Raw genomic sequence first — 10,485 nt, 5'->3', positions numbered from 1 at the left:
AGAGTGGCTGCACCTGTTCACATTTCCACCAACAGTGTAAGAGTGTTCCCTTTTCTCCGCATCCTCTCCAACATTTGTTGTTTCCTGCCTTGTTAATTTTCCCCATTCTCACTGGTGTGAGGTGGTATCTCATTGTGGTTTTGATTTGTATTTCCCTGATGGCAAGTGATGCAGAGCATTTTCTCATGTGCTTGTTGGCCATGTCTGTGTCTTCCTCTGTGAGATTTCTCTTCATGTCTTTTGCCCATTTCAGGATTGGATTGTTTGTTTCTTTGCTGTTGAGTTTAATAAGTTCTTTATAGATCTTGGATACTAGCCCTTTATCTGATAGGTCATTTGCAAATATCTTCTCCCATTCTGTAGGTTGTCTTTTAGTTGTGTTGACTGTTTCTTTTGCTGTACAAAAGCTTCTTATCTTGATGAAGACCCAATAGTTCATTTTTGCTTTTGTTTCTCTTGCGTTCATAGATGTATCTTGCAAGAAGTTACTGTGTCCAGGCCTGTTTAGTATAGGAGCAGCTACTTGGGGAACTGAGGAGCACTTAAGGCCCAAACTAGTTCATTCCTGTGAGAGCAGTTGTCCATAGCAGTGGCACTTCCAGAGCCCCTGGAAGAGAATCGCTCTTACCTGAGAATAGGCCGCCTCCCTTTGCACATGTAGCCTGCAAGCTCTGGGTAGAACTACAGGGTAGTGCACGGCCTCTCTGCCCAAAGCATTTGAAACATTTTTGTACCAGTTCTTTGGTTTCTCCGCAAATTCAGTTCACAGCATAGAATTGTGTATCCACCTGGAATCCTAAGCAATGTTTTAAGACATCTGAATCAAGCCTGCTGCTTTGTTTACCAGAGAAACAAAAGTGTAGCAATCTAAATTAGTGGTTCCCAAACTTTCCTGTGCATCATAATCAGCTGGAGAGCTTGTTAAAACAGATTACTGGGTGCTACCCACAGAGTTGTTGATTCAGTGGGTCTTGGGTTGAGCCCCCAATTTTACATTTCTAACAAATTCCCAGGAGATGCTGATAATAGCGGTTTTGGGACTCAGAGAACTACTGGTCTAAACAGAACTGACATTAAACTGTAAAGGACATCTCTAAGAAAAACCAGACACTCCTAAAGGTTAGACATGTCTGAATTAACTCAGTAGATATGAAATAAAATGGATTTGTTTTTGTCATTCATTTGTGTTCTTTGAATGGAGGAACAAAGATGAATCTTCCTGAACTAAACAAAGCAAGTTTTGCATCAGTTTTTTCTTCAAAAATAAGCATCAGAATTCCTTGTACTATAAATTGTTTAAAAAACAAAATAGCTATAATCTTTTCAGATGCCTCCCTCAGTTATATTCAAGTAGCTAGGTATTTACAATGGAACTCACACCTCAACTTGTGTCATCATCAAAAATACCTGAAGTATTCCTAATTTCTCATAATAAATTATGTTTGAGTTTAAAAGTAAAAAAAATTGTAACAATCTAATCAACACAGATAGTATAAGGAGCTAGAATTAAGGTGTGATGAATAGCTTTTTTTTCATCCTCCATAAAACCCCACCATTCTCAGAAGAATCAGTTTACTCACTGTAGCACAGATGGAACCAGAAATCTTACTGTACCAAAGCTTAATTTGAAACCTTCCTTTAGGGAATGGCCTAGACAGTCTCTTGGCAGGTGACAGTTCACATTCCTTCCTACTGTCCAGACCCCTCCCATGAGCCTTAAAAAGGCCAAGACACATTTTTTTAGGAATGACAGTTATCATTCTAGACCCCTATCAATGTCGAATCCCAAATCTCTCCCTAGGCAACTTATGAAACAAAACCAAACATGCACACATAAAACACACAAAAAAGTCCAAACAGACTGGCCTGAGTCTATTATGAGTCTTTGTAGGGAACAGCAAGATGCTAGGATTATCAGTACTCTGGATGCTTCAGAAATCTAAGGATTTGTCATATCCACATCCCAAAGGAGTTAGCAGGACACTGTAGAAGAGGAAAAACTTTTCCTCAACCCTCTTAAAGTTCCTGATTGAGTCTGAAAATTAAACTGACAAAGATTGACTAACAGGAGAGAAGCATACAAATGTATTTAATATAAGTTTTACAAGACATGGGAGCCTTTATAAGGAAATGAAGACCCTAAGAAACTGAAGTATTTTATGCTAGGTTTGAGGAACAGTGGACAGTCATGGAGGAATATGATAATGAGTATGAAGCAAGTGTAGTAAACTGGGGGAAACTTAGCAAAGACCTGTTTGTTAGTATTCTCTCAGTATTTCTTTGTCTTTGAAAATAAAGATACTGGGCACCTAAGTGGCTCAGTAGTTGAGCATCTGCCTTTGGTTCAGGTTGTGATCCCAGAGTCCTGGAATAGAGTCCCAAATTGGGGTCCCCGTAGGGAGCCTGCTTCTCCCTCTGTCTATGTCTCTGCCTCTCTCTGTGTGTCTCTCATGAATAAATAAATAAAATATTTGAGGGGAGAAAAAGAAAGATACTCCTTCTTTCATGCTGTAGGGTAGGCCAGCTCTAACATGAGGGTTTTATGACTTGTTTCAGAGGAGAGGGGGTCAAAATGAACTTTCTGCTTCTGCCATTTTTTCTTTTTTTTAAAAAAAGATTTTATTTATCTATTCACGATAGTCACAGAGAGAGACAGAGAGGCAGAGACACAGACAGAGGGAGAAGCAGGCTCCATGCAGAGAGCCCGATGTGGGATTCGATCCCGGGTCTCCAGGATCGCGCCCCAGGCCAAAGGCAGGCGCCAAACCGCTGCGCCACCCAGGGATTCACTGCCATTTTTTCAAAACCCTTTAGTTTAAAGCATTCAGTATGCCAAGATGCTGTATTTTGGGATAGTGTGTCCGTCAACACTTATATATGTGACTCTTTATTAATCAAATTTTGCAGATGGTCATTGAGACTCTCACTTATTATATTTGTGCACTGATTCTGCCTCTCCACCCCTGTTCTCCTCTCTACCTAATCTGCACCTAATCTTACAGAGAGTATAATTTTCTATGAAGTGAAGGGGTGCCTGGATGGCTCAGTCAGTTAAGCATCCCACTCTTGATTTTGGCTCAGGCTATGATCTTACTGTTGGGCATAGAGCTTGATTCAGATTCTCTCCCTCTGCCCCTCCTCCCCTCACTTGTACATGTGTGCATGCTCCCTCTCTCAAAAATAAAAGACTAAAAAGAAAGAAAACAAACCTATGCTCGTTTGAACTATACCCCACTGCATCCTAAGTGATTTCTAGGCAGGAATGATTTAATTTTTTGCTTAAGCACTCAATATCTCATAGACTCTGAGAGTGGGCAGATGGAAGAGAATTTTGGGCCATGTAATAAACAAATGATTACTCCACAATTCAAATTCAGGCAGGATTGTTTCCAAGTCAAATTTCCTGATTGCTGCAGCTGATTCCTTAACAACTTTACATCAGTGTCTCTAACCTGAGAGTAGGGTTACAGGTCAGGCACTTAACCACAAGGCTATGGAGGTCATTTGGAACTGCCTTTCCAAGGATGAGAGTCCCTACATAAAGTGAGTAGAAACTGTAAAATAAATTAGAGAAAAATGAAGAATTCACTAGGAGGAAGACGAGGCAGAAATATATTCTAGAATTTGGTATTTGAAGCTGAAAAGCCAGTTGGCAGGTACATACCTACTACTTAGCTTTTCCCACAGGGAAGCAGAGGTTTAAAGACCTGTGTGCCTACAGCCGGGTTGTCCTTAGGTCCTGTAACCCTCATGGGAACATGCTAACTTTTCTGCACTTGATAAGGTGATGAGGAAACCTGTAGGACTTAATCTCATATAAATATAATCTTTAACTATAGGGTCATTTTAATAGCTTTTAGAGGTCTAAGGATGCATAAAATTGTCTTTCAAAACTGCATTATAAAAGAGACAGATCCAAAGTCTGACAAAAACTGGAGTTCAGCAGATCAGAAGTGACCTTGGCAGAAATATGTTCTCTAATTCCAAGGTCCTAAGAGGAGTTGTCAGTGGCCTCTAGCTAAAGACCACCAGGAACATAGCTATAGTTGAAAAGTTAGGTTGATTACTCAGTGCACTGAAGGAGCGTGCACAACTTGTGCATGTCTCAGAGGATGTTAGGAAGGATTTATTACAGGTTCTGGACTTGTGTTAGGTGATCTTGGGGAAAGATTTAAAGAACTGAGGCTTTGCTCTGTTTTGGATTCTGTTAGGAAGTAGCCAAGTATAGGGTTAACGCTATAGTTGGGTATCTTCATTAAATCTTATCTAGAGGTAGGATAGACTAGGAGGCTAATTGGTAAAGATAGAAGGATGTTTGGTCATTTTGTGGTTTGGTCAAAGTTCATGTTCTGTCTCTTTTCAGACGTGATTATGCAGCGGTCTTGCTTTTGATTTGACCACAGCGATGACATAGTGAACTTGTTTGATGTTGATGGCCCATGAAATTGTTTTACACCGAGAACACGAAAGCCTAGCTGTGGAGGGCTAGGCTAGCTGCTATATGTCAGTGGCTGCTTTTCTCCTTAGAGTGATTAGGGCTGGGTCCATCAGCCTGAAGGGAACCAAATTTCCTTTCTGCCAGGAGCCATACATAGCAGAAAAATGGTTAGATGTGCTGAAGAGGAAAGATTGGGGAGTGAATGTAGATGTGAATGAAAGAATCTGGTTATCCTGTAGTAGAACTTAAAAGCCTCAGTGAAAATAGTCTCCTGAGGTAGTTTTTCTTTACACAAACAAAAAAATCAGATCAGAGTATACTTAAGAGAAGTAGATGGGAGAATGTAGCAGATTGTATTTTTCAAAGATGGCCACAGAAGTATCTCCCATCCCACATTCTTCTACCATGTGATCTTGCCACCCTTCCATTGAGAATTGGGATTGATGTACCCTCTCCTTTGAATCTGGGCAGACTTTGATTGTACTGACCAATAGAATAGACAGAAATGAGACCTGCGACTTCTGAGACTAGTCTATAAGAGGCAGTGCAGCTTCTCCCTTATTTGCAAGGACATTGTAAAGTCCTGAGCTGCCTTATAAGAAGTTGGATTACCCTGAGGCTGCCATACTTTGAGACAGTCCAGGCCCATGTTGAGATCACTTAAAGGTCCTCCAGTCAGCAGCCCCAGTGCAGGTTCCACCTAATAGCCAACATTAACCAGGAGACCTGTGAATAAAGATACCTCTAGATGATTAAAGCTCCCAGCCACTGAGTCTCCCAGCCAAGGCCCCAGACATCATAGAGCAGAATCAAACTATCCCTGCTGTACTCTGAGTTCCTGAACCACAGAATTAGCATAGTACAAGGATTATTTTAATGACACTGTTTTGGATTGGTTTATCACAAAGCAATAGTAATCCAATCAGAGGTAGAAAAAAAGGGATAGAGTAAAAGACACAAAGAAGGTAGTTAGTAGAGGGAAAACAGGCTAGTGACAAAGCATATAGCTTTGCTGCTGCTGCTGGGCTCTTTGGTCCGAGAGATGCAAAATGGACAGAAGTGGACAGAAGGAAGCATCGAGTGAGAAGTTATCCAGTATGCTAAATTAAACTTCTGCGGGTAATTTGTACCTCCTTTTATTTTTTAAAGATTTTATTGGGCAGCCGGGAAGGCTCAGCAGTTGAGCATCGCCTTCGGCCCAGGATGTGATCCTGGAGACCCGGGATCGAGTCCCACATTGGGCTCCCCTTGTGGAGTCGGCTTCTCCCTCTGCCTGTGTCTCTGCCTCTCTCTCTGTGTGTCTCACGCCCTGGGCCCAAGGCAGGTGCTCAACTGCTGAGCCACCCATGTGTCCCCCTGTTTGTCTTTTCTGTCACTTTCAATCTTCAGTTTTGCATTATAGTTATCTGGGTGCAAGTCTGGCCTTTCTGCTGGTCTGTGAACTCCTGGAAAACAGAGTCTGTATTGGATTTGTGGGTTCACCATAGCTCCGTGATGGGTGTTTTCATCATCAGGATCTGTAGAGAGAGCACCTAAGCCTAGAGATGCTAGTAAAGATAATGTATCTTCACATTAGTGGCAGAACTAGGTCCCAAAACTCAGATCTCTTTATTCACAGCTTGATGTTCTCCACTAGATGAAGGAGAAAAAGGAGCAAAAGGGGGAAGAAGAAAAGCAGGAGGAAGTAGTATGCTTCATGGGGGCAAAATTTTGTGTCTGTTTTGTTCACTGCTGCATCCCCAGTGGCTAGAATAGTGCCTGGCACATAATACACACTTGATACATATTTTTTGAAACAATAAGTGATGTATGTAAGTAGGCATTCATGTACACAGATGATAATAACAGTCTTTAGGGGTGTGGGTATTGTTTGCCTATCACAGGTTTTTTCTTCTGCATTGTCCTTTTTTTTCCTAAGATTTTATTTATACAAGCGAGACACATAGAGAGAGGCAGAGACATTGGCAGAGGGAGAAGCAGGCTCCTTGCAGGGAGCCCTAAGTGGCACTCGATCCCAGGACCCGGGGATCATGCCCTGAGCCAAAGGCAGACACTCAACCGCTGAGCCACTCAAGCGTCCCCTTCTGCATTGTCTTGATGGAAGGAAGGAAAAACTCATACCCAGAAAACCCAAGATTTTTCTGCATTTGTTTTTTTCACTGCTCTCTTGTATACCTTGTCTTTCCCTGGATTGCAATTCTGAGGACCAAGAGGCAGCTCCTACTGAACTCTTGCATTAGTGTTCTGATAACAAAAAAAATGTGATGTGCTGCACACAAAATGTCTTGATTTTATATAAACATTTTCTAGTAAAGTTACTATTTCATTAAAATAAAAATGAAAAGGATGTGAGGGCGATCTGGCTGCGACATCTGCCACCCTGTTGATCGCCAGGGTTGATTTGGCTGATCTGGCTGGCTAGGCGGGTGTCCCTTCCTCCCTCACTGCTCCATGTGCGTCCCTCCCGAAGCTGCACACCCCAATAGAAGAGGACCTAGAGGAGGACCGTTCTTTGGTCAAGGGTATACGAGTAGCTGCGCTCCCCTGCTAGAACCTCCAAACAAGCTCTCAAGGTCCATTTGTAGGAAAACGTAGGGTAGTCAAGCTTCCAAGATTCCAGACACATCCAAATGAGGTGCTGCATGTGGCAGTCTGCCTTTCCAAAATAAATAAATAAATAAGTAAATAAATAAATAAATAAAAATGAAAGAAAACCAGGGCTCATTATTATGACTGCTTTTTATAGGCTTTGCTATTTGACATTACAATGAGACACTGGGGCCAGGGGCCAGGGTTGCCCAAGAGGCTGTGTGGTCTCAGTGGAGCTGAGCCCACATGATGGAGGCCATGAGTGTGGCTGAAAAACAGGAAATAGTATGGATAAAACCACATACTCTGTGGCCCCTGTACTCACTGGCCTGTGGTTATCATCCTGGTAACACCTATCTCAAGCCTCAGTAAGGGAATCCCCTGCCCCCTCAATCTAAATTCTTCCTCCTGTAGCTTGGTGGTCTTTTGTTTTTCTTACCTTTGCTTTTTGGGTTGGGAAGAAGATAGTCTTTCCTTAACTCTACTGTAATATTTCCTCTTCCTGACTCCCACCCCCAGGGCCAAAGTGATTTGAACAAATTTACATAGGAAAATTATCCCCCCTACCGTCTATGGTGCCTGAAGATACAATTTCTAATATTTAAAACCTGGGGCAGGGATGCCAGCTGGCTCAGTTGGTAGAGCACATGACTCTTGATCTCAGGGTCATGAATTTGAGCCCCATGTTGGGCAGAGAGATTACTTAAAAAATAAAATGAAATACTGTTTAAAAAAATAAAACACAGGATGAGCACTGGGTGTTAGGCCATATGTTGGCAAATTGAACTCCAATAAAAAATACTAAATAAATAAATAAATATTTAAGAAATAATAATAAAAAATAATAAAATAATAAAAACGTGTAGCAGAGGGAGTAAGAGTAAGAATATCATTTTGGGGGCAGCCCGGGTGGCGCAGTGGTTTAGCGCCTGCCTTCGGCCCAGGGCGTGATCCTGGAGACCTGGGATCGAGTCGTGCATCGGGCTCCCTGCATGGAGCCTGCTTCTCCCTCCTGCCTCTCTCTCTCTCTCTCTGTGTCTCTCATGAATAAATAAATAAAATCTTAAAAAAAAAGGGAATACCACTTTGGCCTCAGTCTAGACCTAAATCACATGGTTTATAAGAACCATTCCATCTGAGGAATCAAGGGGGCCTGCCCAGATTAAGAGCACAGACTCTGGAGCAAGACTTCCTGTGTTGGAATCTGGGCTCCATACTCTATAGGTTTTGATGACTTGGGCAAGTTGTTAATCTATCTATGCTGCAGTTTCCTGATCTGTAAAATAGAGGAGAGAGTTGTTAGGAAGATTTTCAGAATTCATGTAGGTAAAGCACTTAGGATGGTGCCTGGTAAACAGTAAGTGCTGTTGAAATATTAGGTATTATAATATCTGTTATTATCATCATTAAAATTATTAAATCAGACCCTTGTTTGTATGTACCAGCAGAAGGCTGGAGGAGAGATGTGAGTGGTACCCCACATATGTAACAAATAGATGTTAGAGAAGCAAAACATGAGCACTTAAGGAATTACATCTAAGTGTTTTCAAAAGTTTTATTTTGTTTGTTTTAATCCTTTACTAAAAACAAATCTCAGTTACAAGTTGTTGCTTATGCTTTTGGAGTCATATCTAAGACACTATTGCTAATCTACTATTACAAAGATTTACACCTGTGTTCTCTTCTATTTTATGTTTTATCTCTTACATTTAGGGTTTTGATCCATTTTGAGTTAACTTTTGTGTGTGGTGTGAAGGAGTCTAACTTCATTCTTTTGCATGTGGATATCTAGTTGTCCCAGCACCATTTGTTAAAAAGACTTTTTTTCCTGTTGAATGGTCTTGGCACCGTTGTTGAAAATCAATGGCCATAAAGGTCTGAGTTTATTTCTGGATTCTCAACTCTATTCCACTAATCAATATATTTATCCTATGCCAGTACCAGTCTTAATTACCATAGCTTTGGTGTAATTTTGGAAATCATGAACTGTGAGTTGTCCCAGTTAATTTTTTCAAGATTGTTTTGACCATTCTGGCTTCTTTGCATTTATTTCTATGTGAAGCTTAGGATCATCTCATCAAGTTCTGTAGTAAAAGACTGCTGGGGTTATGATACAGATTGCATTGAATATGCTGATCCATTTGTGGAGTATTATTATATTAACAATAATAGGACAGCCTTGGTGGCTCAGCAGTTTAGCGCCGCCTTCAGCCTGGGGCTGATCCTGGAGTCCTGGGATTGAGTCTTGCGTCGGGCTCCCTGCATGGAGCCTGCTTCTCCCTCTGCCTGTGTCTCTGTCTCTCTCTCTCTTTCTGTGTCTCTCATGAATAAATAAAATCTTTAAAAACAAACAAACAAAAAACAATATTAAATCTTCTGATCCATGGGCATGGAATATATCTGTATATTTAATTTCAGTATAGCACTTCTTTTATTAAATTAATTCCTGAGTATTTTATGCTATTGTAAATGGAATTGTTTTATTAATTTTCTCTTTGGAGTGCTATTGTTAGTGTATAGAAATGCAGTTGACTTTTGTAGTTGACCTTGTATCTTGCAATTTTGCTGAATTTGTTAGTTATAATAGTATTTTTGTGGATTTCTTAGGATTTTCTGTATACAAGATCATGCCACCTATAAATGGAGGTAGTTTTACTTTTTCCTTTCTAATATAGATGCTTTTTATTTCTTTTTCTCTCTTCATTGCCCTGCCTTGCATGGAGTAAGTGCTCACCAAAAGGCAGCCATATTTTTATCTCTGAGTCCGGCCACAAATCCAGATGCTGAAATGCACAAAGCCTGGAAACCACATAGGTGTGGTCAAAATCTGAACTGTTTTTGAATGCGCTCTACAATTGCTTTATTTCTGTTCTTTTTTTTTTCTTTTTTGAGAGACAGAGAATGAGGGCATGAGAACATGAGCAGGGGAAGGGGCAGAGGGAGAGGGAGAAAGAGAATCTTAAGCAGGATCCATGGAACCTGATGCTGGACTTGATCTCATGATCCTGAGATCATGACCTAAGCCGAAATCGAGTCAGATGGTTAACTGACTGTGCCATTCAACGGCCCCTATTTCTGTTCTGTTAACTTTTAGAATTTGGTAGCATTTGGGCAGCCCCGGTGGTGCAGCGGTTTAGCGCCGCCTGCAGCCCAGGGTGTGATCCTGGAGACCTGGGATCGAGTCCCACATCAGGCTTCCTGTATGGAGCCTGCTTTCCCCTCTGCCTCTCTCTCTCTCTGTGTGTGTCTCTCATGAATAAATAAAATATTAAAAAAAAGAATTTGGTAGCATTTTTTGAAAATGCCAGCATGTTTTGTTCATGTTAGGAAGAATTATATGAGGTGTTTTTTGTTTATATTTAACACAACACATTAAAGGGAGAACACTCATTTTGGAGGCAAAAGGTGTGAAAGAGGTAGTGATCCAGCAGAGAGAACTCCAGGGACTAGATGAGATT

Source organism: Nyctereutes procyonoides, unplaced genomic scaffold, assembly GCF_905146905.1.
Source record: "Nyctereutes procyonoides isolate TBG_1078 unplaced genomic scaffold, NYPRO_anot_genome, whole genome shotgun sequence".
Classification (NCBI taxonomy): Eukaryota; Metazoa; Chordata; class Mammalia; order Carnivora; family Canidae; genus Nyctereutes; species Nyctereutes procyonoides.
Note: the sequence above shows the minus strand (reverse complement) of the source record.